We start from the raw sequence: 22,660 nt of genomic DNA, 5'->3' as shown, positions 1-22,660 counted from the left end.
CCTTTGCAGTCTCAAGCGATCTGAATATAAACTTTTGAGAATGGTTTCTTTCATTCAGCACAATGCCTTGAGATTCATCTATACTGTGTGCATCAGTGGTTTGTTCCTTTTATTGCTGAGTAATTTCATTGCATGGATGTAACACATTTTGCTTATCATTTACTTATTCATCAAAGGACTTGTGAGCTGTTTCCTAATTTTGATAATTATGAATAGAGCTGCTAGAAAGATTCTTGTTTAGGTATTTGTGTGACTGTATGTTTTCAATTCTCTAAGAAAAATATCTAGGGGTGGGTTTTCTAGGTCACTTAGAGGGTGTATATTTATGATTATAAGATCTGGCAAAGTGCATTCCAGAGTATCTGTGTGTGATTTTACATTTCCATTAACAATGTACAAAAGTTATAGTTTCTCTGTATCCATGCCAGCACTTGGTATTGTGAGGGTTTTGGTTTTGGTTTTTAGTCATCCTGATAAGTGTGTAGTGGTAACTCATGTGCTTTTAAATTTGTTCCTCTGTAAGTAATGTTTTGTTTTTCCTCAGGTTGCCTGCAAGATTTTATTTTCATCTGTGGTTTTGGGAAGTTTTAATTTGATAAACTTAGGTGTGTGTGTGCGTGCATGTATGCATCTGTGTATTTATTGTGTTTGGTGTTCTCTGAGTTTTTGGACCTATGTTTGGTGCTTGTCATTAATTTTAGAAAATTCTCAGCAATTATTTCTTCAAGTATTTCTTCTGCCATGTTCTTTCTATTTCCTACTTCTGTGATTCCAATTTTCCATATGTTAAGCTGCTTAATATTATCTAACAGCTCTTGGATCCTTTTTTGATAGTATTCGTCATCTATGTTACTATAGTTTTAATCTGATAATCTATACAGTTTATACCTCTCTGCTAAAGTTACCAATTTGATCTTGCATACTGAATACCTTTTCCATTAGAGTCTTAAATACACTAATCATTATTTTAAATTCCCTGTTTGAAGATTCCAATATCTGTGTCATATATGAGCTTAGTTCTGTCAGTTGTTTGATCTCTTCAGGCTGTGTTTTTTCTTTCTTTTTTTGTATGTGTCATAGTTTTTGTAAAAAGCTGGACAAGTCTTATAGGACATTAGACACTATAGTTATTATTCTTTGTGCTTGGAGATAAGCACATTTTTTTTCTAGGCCTTTCATGTGGGAGTTTGTGCTAATCTAGTCAGGAGTTGGACTGGGTTTGAAGTTTCTCATTTTACTGAGTTATCCTTACTATACCAAAGGCTTCAGATTTCTCTAATAATATCTTTTTTTATGATGTGGGCTACTTTTCCAGAGAATTTTTCTCAATGTCTACTCCTCAGTCATGTGTACTTTTCCCAGCTCTATTCCACTGCTGCTTTTACTCAATGCTTGTTCCAGTGGGGTAGGGGTAGGGTGAGTGGGGTTATCCTCTGGCGTTCTGATTTAGCCTGAGTCTTAGGCAGGATCTGTTAGCATTGGTCTTAGGGAAACTATGAAACTTGAGACCTGTGAAACTTGGTCTCAAGAGGTGTGACTTTCACAAGGGATCCTGCTATTCTAAGAGTAGAGCTTTTTAAAAAAATCTGTTCCCTTCACACAGCTGCAATAGGTTTCTACCCGTGATCTAAGGATTCAATTTTTGTTGCTCTTTTTCCTGCAGATTAAGGCTTTTGTCCTATAGGAGAGATAGGACAATAGATCTAGGTGAAGTTTAAGCAGTGGCTGTTGCTCTTGTCCCCCAACTGGCACCCTGGACAACTGTCTTCTCAGGAATCTCCCCAATCTTCCTTGTTAGTGTTTTATGGGATTTGACAGGTAAAAACTGCCAAAGGATATGAATTCCCATATAAAAGGCTTCACACTCTTTCATTACCTCACCCTAAACTAAATATTCTTTATCAACTTATTTGGTATTCATCAGTGTTTGCTCAGATAAACAAATGCTCGGCTTGTTTCTCCTTGCAGGTACCTGCCTCTCCCCAGATTTGAGGTTAGATGTTTGCCCTGTGACCTCAGGTCTCTGATGGGTTCAGGAAAAATGGTCAAGTTGCATTTTGTCCCATTTTATCTTATTGCAAGTGAGTGTGCAATGTTCTTTCCAGCTCTCTACATTTCCAAGGTGAAACACAGAGAGTTGTTATATTTCCAAGTCATGATTTTAGAACAATAAGTAAAGAAAAGGAGATTCTGCCCCCTTTACCCTCCTCTTTCCCCAGTCCCCTTGACACAAGGGGATGGTCAATTGCCAGTCACTGTCCTTTTTCTTTTTTCCATGCCTTTGTTTTAATGTTTTCTTAATTTTAATGTTTTATTGGCTTGATTGGTTGAATGTGAGTGTATGTGTTCCTGTCAGTGATCTTTAGGTCATTATTTCTCTTAGTTGGGTGTTGCTGGTGCTCAGGCACATGGTGAGGGGCTCAACCAATGTACCCTTCTCTCCACGGAGTCTTGGCAGCCACGGAAAGGGTGGCACAAAGATTCCTGCTGCACCGCGGCAGGAGGAAGAGCAGAGTGTAGGCTGTTTTCATGCACAGCCAGGGGACTGCAGATAAAGCCCTCACACTTCAGGGTCTTACAGAAGGAAGAGAAAAGCCCTCAGAGGCACTGTTCTCCCCAAGCTTTTCCAGTACACACATTATTATCATTATGAGAAAAAACAAGTACATGCATGAAAACCCAAACACCCACACATTCTCCCCAAACTGCAAGTTCGGAATCATCTTCCCACTTTCCCTTGGCAAAGTAAGGGGTGAAAGTGAACTTGTTCTGCTTTTTTTTAAATACAAAATATCTTTATTGGTTTCTTCTAACTAAAAAAGTAAGATAGAATTACTGTAAAATATTTTAAAAATGTACTTAAAAAGTCTGTTCTTCTCCCCCACTTCCTATCCAAACACCATTGTGCATTATTTTGGTGTACATCCTTCCAGTTTTTTCTATTTACATGTAAAAGAATATGCATTTTAATTTTGTAACAGTCAGATGACAGGCTCACATAATTGACTGTATTAGTTTTGAACAAATGGATTGCTTTCTTTCCTCTTGGTAGCTCAAGGCTTTCCTGTCATGATGGGTGAAGCAAGAGACAGAAAGCCAAAAAAGAGGCTGCACAGCTTTCTGAAGAGTGCGTGTGTGTGGTGAGGCAAAAGCTAAAGTAATTCAATGGAAATGAAAGGAAAGCAGGAAAAGGCATGCCACTCTTGCATGTAATTGTACAGGATGGTTTCATGTAGAGGGCAGGGTCACAGGGCCAGCCCAGAGTCAACAGAGACAGGGCTCGCTCACCGGGGAACACCCCTTTCCTCCACCCTCTTCCTTCCCACACTCTCCTGTGTCCCCTCGTTCTCTGCACAGCCCTGGCTGTCACATCACACAAGGGGAACCACAGCTCTCTCCAGCTGCCTCACTGCTAAAAGGTCACTTTTCTCCTGTTTACTTCTCTGTGGTTTTGACTCCCCTGATGGTAGGAGTGCTGACCTTTGCTTTGCTCTCTAAACGTGTAGCTCCTCAGGGAACACGCGTGACAGTAGCAAATGTATATTTGTGTCATGTCTTTCTGGACAGCGAGGGTGCAGGTAGGGCTGCAGTACTTCAAATTCCACAATTCTGTTTGTCAGTACTCCCAATTCAGCAGTTCTGTTCTCAACTGAACATTACAGGGGAGACGTGGCTTTCCAATTCTGGGTACTTTCAAAAGCATTCTTTCAGAATTTATGGTCTTAGCATATTTCAAAGATTATGAGAACTCACACTAATACGAAATTTGAGATTTGATTTGAAGAGTTTCTCTTTAATCCAATCTATAATTTGCATTGTTTAGAATATTGATGTCATACTGGGAATCAGTTTGACCAAAGACTGTGAGCCTTGAACAATGCCTGGGATGAGGCCTAAAAGAAATAAAGCTATTACTTCATTGAATTACCTCTGATTTACTTAATAGAGGAAAATGATTTTAATCTTAACAAAGAGATATGCATTCTTTCTCCCCCATTAGTCATCCTTATGTTGATTTCCATAGCAAGCCTTTCTACTCAGTTACTTTGATTCTTTTAAGTGACGAATAATTATAGTGTTAATTCTACATCAGGCAGTGCCTGGACATCCAGCCTTCCATCTGGTGAGATTCACCCTGAGCTGGGAGCTCCTGCTGACTTAGGAGCGAAAGAAAGAAGTATCACCAATGGAGATTAATCCTCCCATCGTCCTTGAGAGAAAGGGCTGCAGACTTCATGTGGATTTGCTCAGCATGTTACTGACTTCATTGAACAACCCACTGGACAAGGAGAAGCAAGGCTTTTCCATCCTACAAAAGAACCCTGCTCCAAAAATGTATCAGGGTCACAGATTAAGGTCCAATTATACTTTTTTTTCTACACATAATGAAGCACTTTCATATGCTGCGGTGTAATCAAATGTAGTTTTTATAATCCAGGTATATCAGGGTGAGGCTTGCAGTTCAGTGTTAGTTTTTCTTATTTCCTATATTTAATTTAGGATGAGTGATTTGCTTATTTAACCAACATTTAATTCTGTGCCAGAGAGTATGTTAGGGATGAGGAGCTGGGAGTTAAGAACATACCACATCTTCTCTGACCACCCTGAGAAGCTCACGGGAGGCAGGCAGGATGAGGATGCGGAGGCAGCCAGACAAGTAAACCTATAGGTCTAGTGTGTGATGAAAAGTTTGAACATAGAATTATGTCCAGAGAGTTTGGAGTTGGTAAGCGTGCCTAATCAAGCCTGAGAAGAATAAGTAAGACTTTGCAAAGGAAGTCTAGCTCTGAGTAGTCATTAACTTTTTAGTTTTTCTATTCATTTAACAATTATTTATGGAATGCTAATTTCATTTCATGCTAGGTGTAGAGGGCTGAATGATAACTTCCCAAGTATATGTCCATGTCCTAACTCTTGATACTTGTGAATATTACCTTATATGGAAAAAGATGTGATTAAGTAGAGGATCTCGAGAGGAGACGCTTATGTTGGATAATCCAGGTGGGCCATAGATACATTCATGTATCCTTATAAAGGTGAAACAGAGAGAGTTTTGAGATAGACCCAGAGAGAAGAAGACACAGAGGAGAAGGAAACGTGAAGATGTAGGCAGAGGTGGGAGCGATGTGGCCTATGAACCCACTAGCATAGATGGCTCATCCTAACTGGAAATGGCTGAGAAGTGTAGAAATTGTGAATAGAACACTGGTGAGCATTCCTGCCTTTCCCCCAGGAAGTAAGGTCAAATGGACTGGAATTTAGTGGTGTCATCAGGAAGCAAGGCAGCCGGAGGATCAATGGGGCCGACTCATGGTACTGAAATCTATATGTCTACTTCAGTGCAGCTCACTGGCCATTCCCCCAGCATTCCTTTGACCCAGGAGGTGGCAGTCATAATGGCTTCACTGATTATCATTCCTGCCACTCTGCACAGCAACCTCAGCTGGCCGCCTCTGGTCATAGGCCAATATTTGAATGAGGAGAGGTGCCATCTTGGGCCAGTCAGAAGCCTCCCCTGTGCAAAACCTGAGTGGACATTGCTCTGTTGAACAGAGACTTGAGGGAAAGTTCTTAGAAGGAGAAGGCAGGAGCAGAAGCCATCGTGAAAGGCACTGGAGTGAAATAGCATGCCAGGCATGTCAAGGTAGGCTCAGAGTTAAGCTCTAGTAAAGTAACAACCCAGCGTTCTGTAGGGGTCCAGTGGGAGCGTTGACTCGGTCCAGGTTGACCTGTGCCCACAACTATCTGTTGTGCCACACCCCAGTGTGGCCCCTAAATTCCAGACTCTGGGTCTCAGGCTCTAGAAAGCAGTGACTGGGGCTACTTTGGTTTCCCCGTGAGTGCTCCAACCTAAGCATACAACACATTCCACTCCCAACAGCCAGTCAGACGGGGCAGTGCTGGTGTCCGCTAAGATCCTCCAACCAGTTCTCTGACAGCTTCAGTAATTCCAGGGCAGAAATGCAGCTCTGGACTGAGAGCAGTGGGAGAACTGCCACTTCTCTGAGCACCTTCTGCAGAGTGGCACTTTACCAGCATGTTTTGAGGCTAAGGGATTGGCCTAAGGTTTCACAAGAATTATGAGCAGAAGAAATGAGAAGGCAAGCCCATGCCACTCATACAGTATATGGCTGAAGGTGGCATCTTTTCAGTTTTGCATCTTGATTAGCCAAAAGCATATCCCTTCTTGCTCCTGTGGGTTGTTTCTGCAGATATTTAAAACTATAGTCTTCTGGAGCGTACCTGCACTTCCAGCCAGAAGTCTGGCTCTGACTCTCCCATCTGCTGCCTGCAGAAGCTCTCTCTTCCCATGGCTCCCCTCTGGGTGTGACTCCCAGAGGCCAATGACATGGCTCCATGTCAAACTGTCCCTCCTTACCTCCATAAAAGTTGTCCCCCAAAGAGTTTGGTCTCTACCATGAACTGAGGGAGGAACTGACATATACAGAGTGTGTCTGGAATGCCCCATATCACATGTCCCCCAACATAAAGTCCCAACATTCCTGCAAGTGAAAAGAATATTTCATTCTCAAAGATATGTGAAACATCCAGAACAGGGGAAACATTTACATGAAGTCAAGTATATATATCATGAAGCATTTTCTGTTTATATGTGAGAAGAAAAATCACAAAATCTCCACGGGCTATTTTTTTTCAAGGACATCTGGAGCTGACCATTAGTCCTGACCCAATCAGCTGAGTCCAACTTACACCCAGCTGCAGTGTGGTTTTGCACCACCCCATGGTAGCCCTGAAATCCTCTGTTGGTGCAGCTCTCACTGACTCAAGGGGTGAAGCACAGTCCAAACCCTGCTCAGAGGTTCCTGCAGAAACAAGCTCAGACTTACACTCAAGTTCTCCTGTCTCTCAGCTGTTGAGGTGGGGCCCGGACCAGCAACTCCTTAAAGTCCCCTTGACAAGAAGGCCTGGAACTATACTCCTCAATCTACACACCTCCAAGGATGGAGTTTTTGTCCTTTGGGGTCTCCCGAGGCAAGCCCTGGACCACATGAACTAATGATTCTTGACCGCTCCTTTCCTCTGAGGAGGTAAACAATTAAGGTACATACTCTCTACCTGTGCGATCACGCAACGGTACTTTCACAGCTTTATTCCTTTTGCACCCAGGATGGCCAAGGGGTGTGGGAGTTCTTATCTTAGTATGGGTGGGCTTTATAAGGTGGGCACATCTGAAATTGCCTCCAGCATGGACAAAGTGATGTTCATCAACTGCCTCCTCCTACAGACCCTCCACTCAGCTCTAAACAAGGAATGCTTCCATATTACTTTTCCTGTAAATATGTCAGGTCAAGGATATACGAACAGACATCCAATTCCCTGAAATTGCCTGGCCTCCCACCTGAAGTGAGTCTAGACAAAACTCTCCCCAAATCCTGGGACAGGAATAATTCAGAATCAATTTTTTTTAATTCAGAATTTTAACTTGTAGTAGGGTTCAAGTTTGATGGCGAGGATGCTGGAGAAAAATCTTTGTTGGGGAGAAAATAATTAGTAAAAGTCACGATTAATCTTTATTTCATATTTGGATTTTATTTATCTCAAGTTCTGGTGCAGGCAGGTGAGTTTAAATTTTAGTAGAATCAATATTAAACAATAAATCAGAAGTAATAAAGTAAAAATAAAAAGGAAATATGTAATTCTCCTACTAACTCCTGCCCTATATAAGACCCAAATTTCTTTTGCATGGAAGCTTCCTTATTAGTAATGGTAACAAATCCAAACTCAGTGAATTGAATTCTAATTTTAAGAACACAACGTTGGTGCTTTTCTCCTGTGACAAAAGAGGCCTTGGTGAGTTCCAGAGCCAGGAGTTTTCAGAACTAGCTGATTTCCTTGAATGCCCACGTACCCGAGGGAGGAGCCTGGGCAATGGAGTGAGGCAACCTCAAATATTTTCCGGAAAGGGATTAAATGGTTTTCAGAGCTCAGGGAAATTGCCACCTGCCCGTGCCCTGAGCAGGGGAATATAGAAAATATTTGGGATTAAGCTTCAACATTGTCTCCAGGAAACCTGCATCCACAAAAGGAACTTTAATCTCAGTTCCCTTTAATGCTATATTTTGAACTAGGCTTATGCATCGGCCTGGAGAGAAGGCATGTGATGACACTGGAGGTTTTGTGTTCCTCCCTGCACCCAGGGACTGTCTAGAGTTCTCACATTTCTAAAGGCTCCAGTTAAACACTAGAGGATTCATACTCATTGTATCACTAATTGGACCCCTACTCTTGGTGCTTTGGCAATGTGCTGCTCTCATGGTCAGCTGACACCCTGGGCATTATCATCTGCATTTGCAGAGGAGGAGATGAAGGGGGAGAGAGATGGAATAATTTCCCAAGGTCACGTAGTTTGCAAGGGGTCGACTGCTAGGGGAACCCAAGCGTGTCACATCCCTGGACCATGCTCTGCATCTGCCAGGCTCAAGCAAGTTTTGCATTAGACTTCTTCAGATGTTAAGATCAGAACAGGAGCAGAGAACAAATGAAAGTGGAATTTAGGATACTAGTGCAATGAAATATAATGCAGGCTATGTTCAGAGGGTGGCTGGAGATGGGGGGAGAAACCATACAGTTGAAATGTGAAGAAAATACTCTCCAGGGTTCTGCCATTAAGATAAAGTTATTTGTCCACAGAGCAAAACCTTGTGTTTCTCTTCCCCCTGTGAAAAAATAGCTTCATGTTGGCATGTTGAGTTTACCTGGGCTTTTGGTATAACCTCATCGGAAGTCAAGGCGTAAAGGACTTCCTGACAAGTGCAGACTTTTCCTTTGAGTTTCTGGTACTGATAATTTGTGCTGCAGAGGGGGACATCAGGATTGGAGAATGTGAGGTTGAGTTCAAGTACTCTCCCACATACAGTAGTTGTTTCTAGTTTCCCCTTAAAAGTATATCTGACTGATACATTTGCATTAATGTACCCAGACATAATTTTAGCTTTTCTGGGACTCTTACAAGTTCACACTGGGGGAGCGGTCATAAATTAATAGCTTGGATAGGCCTGCTTCTAGGCTGTGAAGCAATAAAGGAGCCCCTAGTTTTACATCAGAGTTAAACTGGACTCGGCAGGGACAGAGCTGTAATGACAGCCTAGGATGTGTTATCTGATGCCAGATTTTGTCTGTTTTCAGGGGCCGTGAGAGGGTGAGGAAGGGCCCCTGAGTTTTTGTGAAAATAAACCTCAGCATAGACCAGCTAAGGGAAATTAACCAGTGTGGCCTCCATAGTTCACAGAAGGATCCACTCACTCCATACCAACTGCTAATATATTGATCAAATCTATAAATATGGACAGTCACCAAAAATCACCAGGCATTTGAGGAGAAACAGGAGCTAGTAGAGAAGGATATCTAGCTGGACAATCAGAGTAATTGCTCAGTGAAAAAGAATTAATGCTGGATACTGAGAGTATATATCTATGAAAAAAAGATCAATTTACCATGTAAAAGGAGAAATCTGAGCAAGAAGGACACTTAGACAGTAAAGCATTCCAGAAATTAAAAATATAAAAAAATGAAAACTCAACAGAGGGATGAAATGCCATGTATATGTCAATCTTAAATGGGATCGATGATTTGAAAGAACAAATTGAGGAATTCTACCAAAAACTAGTGCAAATAGCCAGAGATGGACATGATGAAGGAAAAATTAAGGCAGATCTAGAAGAGCTAAGATCTTTAATAGGAAAAATGAGGGTGTTTTGGGGAGACCATTAATCAAAGAAAAATGGAAGAAAATTTCCTCAAGCTGAAGAAAAGACTTGAATTTTCAGCTCAAAGGGAAAAATGTTAGACACACATCTACTCATATCCTGTAAAATTATTGATATTCTTGACCATAGAGAAAAATCAGACAAGTGTCTAGATAGTAAATATGAAAACAAACAATTTACCTTCAAAGAAAACAGAATCAAATTTAAGTTGGGTATCTCATTTGCAACATTTTATTCAAGTAAAAATGGAGCATTGCCTATTAGTTACTGGGATTTTTACCCAACAAAATTATCCTTCAATTGTGAAGAACAAAGACATTTTCACACATTTCAGCACCCTTCTTGAAAAAAAAAAAGGTCAATGAAACTATAACAGAATAAATAATTCAAGAAAGGAAAAAGTAGGAATTACATCAAATAGTGGGAGCCATGAAACAAGTAATATTAAGTCAACAGAATTATTGGCATTTGATTGTGGAGTTATTTGATATGGTTTGGTTAAGAAAGGATTGTGGAACCTGAAAAGACATAATGTAAAGAAACAAATCCAGAACGTATTTGGATTTAAAATTCCACATGAGGCTGGCAAACTCTACGGTGAAGGGATCTCATGCTAAAGGTCTTGTTTTGTTGGAACTGGAGTGAAGGTGAGGGGGATGAGAAGTGGGATGAAGTGGGATGGATACCAATTAATGCTTAAAAATCCTTTTTGTAGTAAAATAAAATACAGGTCCAGAAACCATATGAATTAAATATGTAACTTAACAAATTATTATAAGGGAAATATTATCCGGGTCAAAAATGCAACTTTGCTAATCATGTTAGGTGTCCCTTCCATGCATCCCATTCCAATTACAGCCCCTTCTCTTTCATAAGTAACTATCATTCTGACTTTTATAGTAATCACTTGTTTTTAAATATAGTTTTAGCATCCAAACATGCATCCCTAAAATATTATAGTTTAATATTGACTATTTTTAAGCAATTGTTATGCCTTTCAAAGTTTTTTAAATCTCTAGAGTCATAGTCCATCCTTTTTATTTTCTTAAAATTTATGGGATGAAGAATCCGAAACGTTTGACCTGTAGAGTTTTCTACAGTTTTTGCTGAATGCCTATTCATAGAGCAGTTCAGGACTCTCTTATGTTCTACTTCCTGCAAACTTGGCGGGTGGACCCAGAGACTGGACCACCCTCGGTTTTGACCTCTTTGGTAAGACTATAGGTGGTATGGTAGAACAATGCTGCTCCTCTTACTCCCTGCCCAAACGTCCTCACCCTGATGCCTGGAACCTGTGAATATTACCTTAAATGACATAAGGGATTTTGCAGATGTGGTTAAGGATCTTGAGATGGGGAGTGTGATAGATTGAATCATGCATTCCAATTTAGACATGTTCTTAATCTTAACGCATGGCCCTGTTGTGGGAACCCATTATAAATAAGATCTCTGAAAATGTTAATTTTAGTTAAAATTGTGGCCAAACTGAATGAGGTTGGGTCTAATCTGGATTACTAGAGGCCTTATAAAGAAAGAAAAAAAAAACCAGAAGACAGAAAGCTCTGGGAAAGAACTGGAGGTTGGAAGTCAACAGGATCCAGGAAAGAAAGGAGAGGACATCATCATGTGATGCGACTACATGTGGTAGTTAGAGTCAGTTGTCAGCTTGGCCAGGTGAAGGTGCCTAGTTATGTTGCTGTGGACATGAGCCAATGATACGTGAACCTCATCTGTTGCTCATTACATCTGTGGTCAGCTAGGAGGCATGCCTGCTGCAGTGAATGATGTTTGAGTTCATTGGCTGGTGCTTAAATGAGAGCACTCAACGTAGCACAGCCCAAGCAGCTCAGCATTCTTCATCTCGACACTCATAGCTCAGCCCAGTGCTTTGGAGATGCAGAAAGAAGTCACCCTGGGGAAAGTTATTGGAACCCAGGGCCTGGAGAGAAGGCCAGCAGAGACCATCCTGTGCCTTCCCACGTAAAAAAGAACCTCAGTGGAAAGTTAGCTGCCTTTCCTCTGAAGAACTAACGAAATAAATCCCCTCTTATTAAAAGCCATCATCTCTGGTGTGTTGCATTCTGGCAGCTAGCAAACTAGAACAGCAGGGATACAAGCAAAAGAAACCAAAGCATTGCTGGCAGTCAGCACCACAATATTACAGACTTTGGGGAGAAAACATTGCCTTTCTGATGCCACAATTTTGGACCACTCCTAACCTCAATTTGACTTTTATTTTTTAGTTGGAATATATTTTTTTAATGAGATAAGTTAAATCTATTGTTGGATATCCAGGTGTATAGTTCATATAGGAGGGATAGATAAATGTTGCTTCTTTCCCTTTATTTATCAGTTTTCAATACACTGAATTGTTTTCCTCTTATCCTCCAAAGCTAACCAATCTTTTCTTTAAAAATATATATATTTATATGTGTATATATTTGCAAATTGCAGATTTAAGCAAATGTGGTGGCTTTCAATATATTGCAATTAGCAGCATTATTAAAGGCTATTATTGTCCAATCTTTGGCAGGAGAGTCTTTTCAAGTTAGCTTCTGATGACTTTTGGCATGGCCCTTATAGTCTTTTATAACTTCTATGTTATCTAATATTACAAAATGTTTCAGGCTCATCTTTTTTCTGCATCAGACCTATAATCAGTCATCTCTTCAAGAAGCCATCTCTTCTTCTTTCAGTAGGAAATGATCTCTCAAGACCACAGTAAGGTCATACTATGCATGCTTATAGCTACTGAGTTGGTCATTGTTTATAGGTCTTTTGAGTGGACAGAGATAAAAGATAAAAATACATCATGAATTCATTTTAATATTTCCAATGAAAATTTTAGACCACAACATTTTAATTTAATCTCTTCTTTATTAAATGTGCCTTTCCTTCCTTCTACACCAACACTCATGGTTCCCAAAGGACACAGGGCATGATAGAAGATTCCATAATTATCTATTTATTTGTCACCTGTTACACACACAAAAGTCTCAAAATAGCATTACCACTGATATAATTACTGAAAAATATTAAACTTCATTTTGCTTATGTTCTTTGTTTTCTCCCCACCCTATTTTCTTTTTTTTTTTCATGGGTAGGCACCGGGAATCGAACCCTGGTCTCTGGCATGGCAGGCAAGAACTCTGCCTGCTGTCCTCACCCTATTTTAAAAATAATTGTACCATATCTGCATTGACAGAACATACTGTATTTGACTTTCCCTTTTTGCCTTTGTTGAGTATTAGTTCTAAAGGTAACTATATATTTAATTCTCACCATTAGTCCACATTTTGGTTTTCTGAAGGTTGTTCTGTAATTGAATACTTAGGGAGGGCTCAGGGGAGCAACATTTCCTGAGGTTTTCAATGTTGAAGCTTGTGTTGATTGTACTCAAAAGTCAGTTTTTCTGGATACAAAATCCTTGGTTTATATTTTATTTTTTTGAGTTTCTTAAACATGTTACTCCATTTTCTTCTGCTGTTGTCAAAAATCATGCAATTTTCTTTCCTTTATAGCGCATATGTTCTTTTTCTTTTAGATTCCCAAAGAAATTTTTCTTTTCCTGTAGCAAAATATGTCCTGGTATTGGTTTCATTGGGTTGATGCCCTATGTACACCACTGTGCCCTTTTCAAATATAGCTTCAAATCCTGTTTTTATTTCAGGAAAGTTTTCTTGAATTATAGTTTCCACTAAGAGATCTATTCCCTTGCTTTGTCTTTTTCTTCAGGGATCCTATCATCCATGTGTTCAATTTTCTTTGTCTACTTGCAATACTTGTCTCTTTCCCTGATATCTTTTTTCATTCCTTTTTTTTTTAAAGCTTCCTCTTTTTCATCTTTTTTTTTTCTAAATCAAGGGACCTCGGGACTCTAGTATACTTTCAGGGGGTCGGAAAGATCTAAACTATTTATTCATAGATTATTTGACATTTCCATGTATGCCATTAGATCATATACATAATGTATACGTCAAATGAATCCAAGTAATGATGGTGATTTTTTTCTTCTTTTCCATTATTTATACATTTTATTTCTGTTTCTTGTTTCATTGTACTGGCAAATATGTTGAGTAGAGATGATGATTGTAAGTTTAATTGTGAGAGGTCCTAACTTCAAAGAGAAAGTTTTCAACATCTTACCATTAAAAAAGATGTTTGCTCTATTTTCTCCAGAGCTTTCTATAAGATTGATTAAATTTCTTTATATTCCTAGTTTGCTGAGAATTTTTTTTTAACATTTTTTGTTGTGAAATACAGCATATATACAAAAAAAGCAATAACATTTCAGGTACATATTAATAGCTAGCTATAGAACAGATTTCACAGTTTGGTATGGGTTGCCATTCCACAGTTTCAGGTTTTTCCTTCTAGATGCTCCAAGACACTGGATACTAAAAGAAATATCAATATAATGATATTTCCTCTCTGTTATAACTCCTCCTTCTTCTTTGATCCTTCTGCCAGTCTTTTGGGGGTATTCGGGCTATGCTCATTCCAACTTTTTCATGTTGGAAAGTGGTGTTAACAATATAGGATAAGGAGATGGAACTAGTTGATGTTCTTGGAAAGGCTGGCCCCTCAGGGTTTCAGGACTTTTCTGGCCTGGGAACTATCTGGAGGTTGTAGGTTTCTGAAAAGTAATCTTAACATGTGAAACTTTTGTAGAATGTCAAGTAGATCTCTAGGTGTTCTTTTAAGTTAACAAGAATGGTTTGGGTTGGGGTTTGGCGAACTGTAGCAATTAACTATACTTAGCTGAAGCTTGTGTAAGAGTAGCCTCCAGAATAACCTCTTGACTCTATTTGAACTCTTTTAGCCACTGTTACCTTATTTTATTATAATTTTTCCCCCTTTTGGTCAGGAAGTCATTGTAAATCCCATAGTGCCAGGGCCAGGCTCATCCCTGGATGTCATGTCCCATATTTAGGAGGGAGGGTAATGATTTTACTTGCAGAGTGGACTTAGAGAAAGAAGCCACATCTGAGCAACAAAAGAGGTTTTCTGGAAGTAACTCTTGGACATAATTATAGGTAGGTTTAGCTTCTTTGCTACAGAAATACATTTCATAAGCAAAGCCTCAAGATCAAGGCTGTGGGACTTGGGAGTCTCTATCGTTTGAAAGAATATCAGGTGTTTCCCAGGTGAGACAGTTTAATAGTTCCATATTTTGTCTCCAGTCCCTCAAAGGGACTTTACCAATACTTTTAAAATTATCTAATATTGCTAAGAGTTTTTATCATGAATGAATGTTGAATTTCATTATAATGCTTTTTTCTGCATTTTTTGTGCTGATCATAATTTTTTTCCTTTAAATATAGTAATGTGACTAATTGCATTGTGATTTTCTAATATTACACCAGCTTTGCTCTGATATAACCTCAATTTAGTCATGCTTATTATAACTTTTATATTTTTCTAGGTTCAGTTATCACATATTTTTAGTTCCCCTCTCCCATCTTTCTTAATGAGTGATTTTAACTTAAATTTTCCTTGTATCAAAGTATGTTAGACTCTTACAATGAATTGGGGATTTTTTTCCATTCTGTGGATGAATTTATGTAAGATTGGAATTATTTCCTGTTAATATATTTATTAGGAAATTATTTTCCTCTTTCTATTGGAAAATCTGCCTGGACCAGGGGCTTTCTTAATAGAAATATTTTTTACTATTGATTCAATTTATTTACGGTTATGGGAGCATTCATGTTTGTTCAGATTTGTTTTCCATTTGAGATAATTTTGGTTATATATATATATATATATTTGCATATATGTAAATATATGACGTTTGTCAATTTTATTTAAATTTTCCAAGTTATTAGTATAACATTTTCTTTCGTTATAATTTTAATATTTGTAGAATCTTTTTTATTCAGTCAGTCCTTGATCTGTGTGATATGGCGTGAACCATAAAACTGTCCATGCAAACTGAAAATCTGCAAAGCGATTTTAATAATTATCAAGGAAAATGATTGGTGACCTTTAAAATTTTTTTGTAAAAATATTAAAAACTCTCTTACTCTCTGCTATAAATATATAGAGAAATGAGAAGATAGTAAAACATTTATTTATTACACTGTAATTTGAAGCATTAGAAACATCGAGAATGAAAGGATTTTGTTTTGTTCGTAAAATATTTACTGAGAGTAGTTTGAAATGTGTCTTCCTTCTCATCGATTCATTCTCATCACTTATGCTACAGAATTATCATCTTTTCTATGACTTGGTGAATTTCCATACTCCTTTTTAAGTTTGGATCAGCTTCCAACATTTTATCCTTTGCCATGAAATGAAATATCACCGGGAGTTCATTTAATGGGAAGTGTTTTGCTGGATTCACTTCCTCTGGGGCATCTTCACCCTTTTTATATCAACCACTTTCTTCATTTAATTAATAAGGTCACCTTCACTTAGTTGGTGTGCACGTCCAGAGTTTTCAAACGGCAATGTCAGCATTTCTATGGTCAGCTATTTCTTCTAAACCTCTGTTTACATTCAATTCAAAAGTCACTTCCAGGGATATCTCTTTTCATTTCTTTGCTGCACTTCCATCATTTTGGGCTAATTCCCTCTGATCATATATTTTTGTAAAAGATCATATGGGTTTATCACTGGGAGATAGGGAAGAGCACAACTACACGCTTTGCTGTCTGTGTGAGAGCAGAATAATAGATGGGCAGTGACCAACTACAAACAGACTTTGAAACAAATGACGTGATTGGTTGTTGATCATGATGCACAACTGTCATTTATGTAGTGATTTGTGGACCAAAGAGCTAAAAACAAAGTTGCTTTATGCTGTTATGCAAAGTTAGTATGCCGAGGTAACTTAAATTTAAACCATTTTGATGGGAGACTGGTGTTACTGATTGAACTGTGGTAACTGAAATTTGTGCACATTGGAACTCTACAAAGTGAAGCCTGCCTATATTTCTTTTTTATATTTTTAATATTGCTTATTTGAAGCTTCTTCTTTTTTAATCAGTCTTGCTATGGGTTCTTCAAAAACTTAAAAAGTTATTTTGAAGAGTCAACTTTTAGATTTGTTGATACTTTTTATTGTAAATTTTTAATATTTCATCAATTTCTGCTCTTATCTTTATTATCTCTTCCCATCAACTTTCTGTGAGTTTATTTTGCTATTATTTTCCTAGCTTTTTTGAGGTGGATGTTCGTTAACTTTTATTTTCCTTCTTTTACACAATATATATTTAAATGTACTATTTTTCTTTAAGTACTGCTTTAGCTGATTCCCTCAAATGTTGATTGCGTAGTATTTTTATTTATCATTCAGTTTGGATATTTTCTAATTTCTTCTTTGACCCTTGGGATATTTAGAAATGTGTTTCTGAATTTTTAATCATAGGGGATTTCCTCGTAATTTTGACTGCCAGCTTAATTGCCGTGAGATCATATGATGTACTGTACATAATTTCATTTCTTTAAAGTTGAGTTTTGCTTTATCGTCTTGTATGTGGTCATTTTGATATAAATCATTTAGTGCTTGAAAAGAATGTGTGTTATAAAGTTGCTGGGTATAATCTTATGTGCCCATCAAGTCAAGATTTTATATCCTTACTGAACTTGTAGCCTCTTGTTCCATCTGTGATGTAAAGGCAGATGTTTACTTCTCCCACCATGGCTGTGGATTGGTAGAATTATAAAAGTAGATGGCAGAAATAATCCTATAAATCATAATAAATATGAATGGGTTGAATTACCAAAATAAAGAATAGACTCAGATTGGACAAAACAGGTAGCAGAAATCATATACTGGTAATAAGAAATAAACGTGAAAAATGATACAAAGAGGTTGAAAATGAGACCTTCAAAGTTTATTATGAAAAATCTAATTGCAACAGAATATCAGAGCTGAGGGACAATATCAATCAAAAGCAAAACTCAAGTAAAAAGAATTTAAGATGCAATGAAAGGTCAAATATACAGATAAGATCTAACAATTGTGAATTTTTACCTCCTAAATTGCATAATCTTGACAGGTGAAAATAAAGATAATTTGAATTATAGGGACAATTGGACAAAACCATTGCCATAGTGTGAGATTTGAACAAACCTTTTTAAAATTTATTATAAATGTACATCAAGAAAACTAGCCATATGAAGAGGTAACTAGCTTTATTTAATGGCTCAGTGATAACAAGAATAATATCCAATTTTTACTGATTATTTTTCATGTACCAAGAACTGTGTTAGGTCTTTTACATGCATTATTTTATTTCACCTTCACTATAGTCCTCTGAGGTAGGTTCTAATATTATCTCTGTGTTACACAAAATGAAATCAAAACTTAATTCAACATGATCTCATATTGGAAAAATAAAGATAAAATATACATAGGATTGTCTTAGCTTGGGTTCCTTAGAACAAGAGCTCTAGCTAAGGACTAATGCCTTACTGGAAAGTGTAATCCCTGGACAGAGAGTTGGAGAAAATAGAAGGGAAGCGGGGCAGGATGGGAGGCCATTACATACTGATATTACCGAGCTGACCACTGCTTCCCAGAGAGACACAGCTGGTGGCCCAACCACAAGAGATATCTTTGAACAGACACAAAACAACACACCTTGGAACAGCCCTTGGAGAAAAGAGGAGGGAATTTGTCTGCTGGCTCCCCCCAGTCTTTTGTCCCTCATTCAGTCAAAGTTTTCCCACAGGAATTTAACTGCCAGGCACCTCTGGGTGGTATCACTTTGCCTCTTTGAAGAGGTTGATGGGGGATGCTGGTCCCCGCCCCCCCCCCCCCCCCAGCACTATGGCGTGTTGCTTCATTCAAGCCCAAAAGTCCTGTAAGGAAACAGAGGCTGGCTTTGGCCTCCAGCAGTGAAACACTTAGGTTGGGGAGGAGCAAGAGGCTGAGAACCCAGAAGACAAGGGAGGCCAAGAGAATGAGGTGGTACAAAAGAATATTATATATAATAGGATAGGAAAATGCTAGGGACTTGATTACATGCTGATAAAAATGCATCAAAATGTACTAAAGGTTCCTTTGTTCACACCAAATCTGTAGAAAGGATGCTAGAAAGAATCAATGAATAGCCACACTTGAAAACAAGAAAATTAGCTTATCTTATTTTTGGTTAGAAACAAGAGGACACACTTAGAAGAAGGAAGAAGATGGAAGCCATACCAATTACTAACAGCGGTTATTTGGGGAGTTGTATTAAAGGGATTTTATTTTCATCTTTGTGCTTTTAACTAAATGGTCATATTTTTTATGAAGGAAATGTATCCCTTTTAGAGTTAGGATATTCCAATGAAGATTCTTTCCTTGCTGCTTTCAAAAATTTATTTTTATTTCACATACAATTGTAACATTTCTGAAATTTACCTTTTGGTTGAAAAACTCTTATCAACTGGCCAAAGTTATCTTTATTATCAATTTCATTTTTATTCACAGTAAAACACTGTGAGCTACAACCCCCAAATTGGCCTTATGTATTAACGTACTATAAATAAAAGCAGTGTATAAAAACATCTTTTTCTGACTCCAAATTCACGTGTCCTTTATGTATCTTTAGCTGAGTTGTCATGAAATAATAGTGTTCTGAACCACATCCTGCAAATGTTAAGAAATCTTCAGAGCCAGGAAATATTATGGATATTCTGTAATTCAATATATAGAAAGAAATAACATTCTTGATGTATTTGCTATTTTGAAGACAAAGGAAAGGAATTTGACTCTGACCAAGAAACACTGCCAGAAGAATTATGGTTTAAGTAGCAGATACATTTTTCGCTTTGGGGAATAAGATAAGTTGAAAAAAATGAAAAAGGCTAGAGCTCCCATTTTACACAATTGCACTTACAACCTAAAAACAACCATCCTTAATATTTTTCTTTGCCAATTTTAAAGCAAGTAAAATGGAATCCAAGATGAAAACCTGCAGGATAAGAGAAAAGACAGTGAAACAAATACTCTGTAGGGAATTGCAGACAATACAAAAATGACTGAAAGAGATGGAAGGGTAGCCGAAAAGCTGAACACGGATCAATAATGTAGTCCTGTTATTATGATAGTGAATACTGTGTGAGGATAAGTGAAAGTATAAAAAGTGGAAACCAAGAGTTCTTTTTTACTCTTTACGTGATACTTTAAAGCCCTGTTTTCATTTATTTAATGGAATACTAAGATCTTTGAGAGCTCTAAAAAGACCAATATGACAAGTTTTAGGAAATAAGACCCTTGAAAATACATGGAATAATTTACTGCCTTAAAACCCACGTACAATAAAGTAAGGGTGTAAGGAAGCAAAAACAAACAAGCAGACCGAAGAAACGTTAAAATAATTGTATTTCTTTGCTGTGAAAAAAAAGGCTAATTCATTAACCATATAAAAACACACAGAGAGTGCATTTGGTTTGGCATGGCAGCCTGTTTTCCTCCCCTGTGTGAACTACAAGATATGGGCTAAATTGTAGCAGGGCAGATTCAGATAAGAAAATAACTTCCTTCTGTTATGTGATGTTGTTAGATACTGAATTGGTTATCAGAGGCAGAATATGGAATTTTTCCAGAGACAGAGAGAGGCAGGGAGACAGTGGTGTAGGGGAGGGAGGAAAAGAGAAGGAGGTAGGAAATGGGGAAAAAAAGAGGAGGGGAAAGGAAGAGAGATTTCCCCATTTGTCTGGAATAGTTTCTTTTCTTAAAAGAAGTCCCTCGAACAAAGAGCTCTGCTGCTTTGTAGTAAAGGATCCAGACACACAGGGCCACTCCTTGGAGGCGGTTTAGAGAAGGGTGAAGGGGAGTTTTGTGTGTGTGCAGAGCTGCTGAGGGTTGGGAGCCGTGGTGGTAGAGGAGTGGGGCGTAATGAAAGGAACGGTTGAGATAAAGATAAAGAGCAGAGTCAGAAGCAAAGGTTGGGGTGGGATGGCTCCCCCAGCTCAGGCATGCAGGTTTCCCTGACTGCTCTCTCCATCTCCTAGTGCAATGAACTCTAAACTCTGTAATGTGGATAGGGACTGTCATGTTTACCTCAGCATTCCCAATACAAAGGTCTGACATGGCAGAATAAATGCATTAATGAATGAATGAAAAGTGCTTCTGCCTCTCATTGTCTACAGCAAGAATGTCCGATAGAGATATAATATGAAACAAAAAAGTAAGACATGTATGTAATTTTAAATTTTCTAGTAGCTACATTAAAAAGTAAAATGAAGCTGGTGAAATTAATTTGGATGAAATATTTTACTTAAGATATCCAAAATATTGTGCTGGCTTAAAAATGAAATTGTGTTCTTTCTAAAATAGTTAACATACACTCTCATTATATGAACTATGTCTATTTCCCTATTTAACAATTTGAAAGTTCTTAATAATTGTTTTATACATAAGGCTAATAGCTTTCCCAATCATCATTTATAACCTAATTTCAGTCTTACAAAAATAAATATTTATTTGTACTTCAATGGATTGAATTTCAACAAATATATTAAGATTTTGCTGCAAGTGGCTTCCCTGTATTTGAGAGTGAATGCTAGGATAGCAACAATAAAATAAAGACGTCTTATTCATCAGGCTGGAATAATTTTGCTAATTCGATATGCCAGTAATTTATGTGATTGCATGGTTGTCATCACACACAAGTTCAGGGATGCTGGGAATGATGCTGAAGAAAGCATCCAACTCTTTGGCCTTTTAAAGTACAGTGCAAAGCCTAGTGGATGACTTGGATAAATTTTGAGGCCACGGATAAACTAATATGCATTCTTATTTTAGGTCCAACAGGGGCATCGTCCTGACCCTTTTAGGAATGGCCAGGCAAAGAAGGGCAGGCAGCCTATTTGCATAGACTAGAGTTTAGGGGTTAGGTTGCCAAAGCACAGAAAGGAACTGGGACACAGAATAACTGAACAATATTGTATTAAACAGAAGAGCCAATCATATTATGGTATAGAAAGCAGAATTGATCCTTAAACTCAAAGTATGGCATGACCTTCAGGTTAGAAGCCACTTTTAACTTGAGACAACAGTTTCAACTCTTATAGGGAGCAGCAGTCTAGGGTACAAAGGAGAGTCTCATTACTGAGCTAGAAAGGGCCTAGAACCCTCTACTCCAATCAAACAAGTCTTTTTGCTCACATATATCACAACAATTCCAATTTGTTTTGCTTCTGTTAGTACTATGCCTTACTTTATAATAACTTTAATGATAATTAGCATTTATTAAGCACTTCTAGATAGGCTCTGAACAATACCTGATCAACTCTTACAATAACTTTGTAAGTAAGGTAGGTACTATTATTATCCCAACCTTCCCCAAGGTTGCACAGGTAGTAAGAAACAAAGCAGGGGTTACAAACCTGCAACTAATCCAGCACCCAGGTCTGTGCGCTCTTTCTTTCCTCACTCCCCTTGACTACTGACCATCTCATGTTCCCCCTAAATCCCCCACATGCCTTCCCCAATCAGTCTCTCTCCTGAAACCTCTGTGATGACAAACATACCAGTATCAACCATTTCACACCTAAGAGGATATTGCCTTATATAATTTGCTAATTTTTCGATTTCTGTTAGGAAATGCATCTGTCAACTTCTTTAGCTCTATTGGTTTACTTGGGACACACTGGCTTCCATAATCTCACTATCCTGCCTAAATTCTAAAAGACATTCTCTACAGTGCCATCTACATTTGTCTGGGGTAAGCCTACAAGGGGTAGGACACTGTGTAACCAGGGAACACCCTTGGCCAGAAAACCCAAGCTTCTCAAACACTTCATGTGTCTTTTCCCCCCTTCTTCCAAAGCAGAAAATAATCTACCTGTGGAGCAGGAGGATTTGAACATTTAGCACTCATTTTAGGAAAATAATTATCATTGCATTTCTTTCCAGGTTACTGTTCTGTGGGTATAATGCGGAGCACCTCACGTGGCCACTGACACATGCCTCACGACACACAGTCAGTGCC

The sequence above is a fragment of the Tamandua tetradactyla genome, chromosome 5, assembly GCF_023851605.1.
Source record: "Tamandua tetradactyla isolate mTamTet1 chromosome 5, mTamTet1.pri, whole genome shotgun sequence".
In the NCBI taxonomy this organism is placed as follows: Eukaryota; Metazoa; Chordata; class Mammalia; order Pilosa; family Myrmecophagidae; genus Tamandua; species Tamandua tetradactyla.
This window is presented reverse-complemented; position numbering follows the sequence as displayed.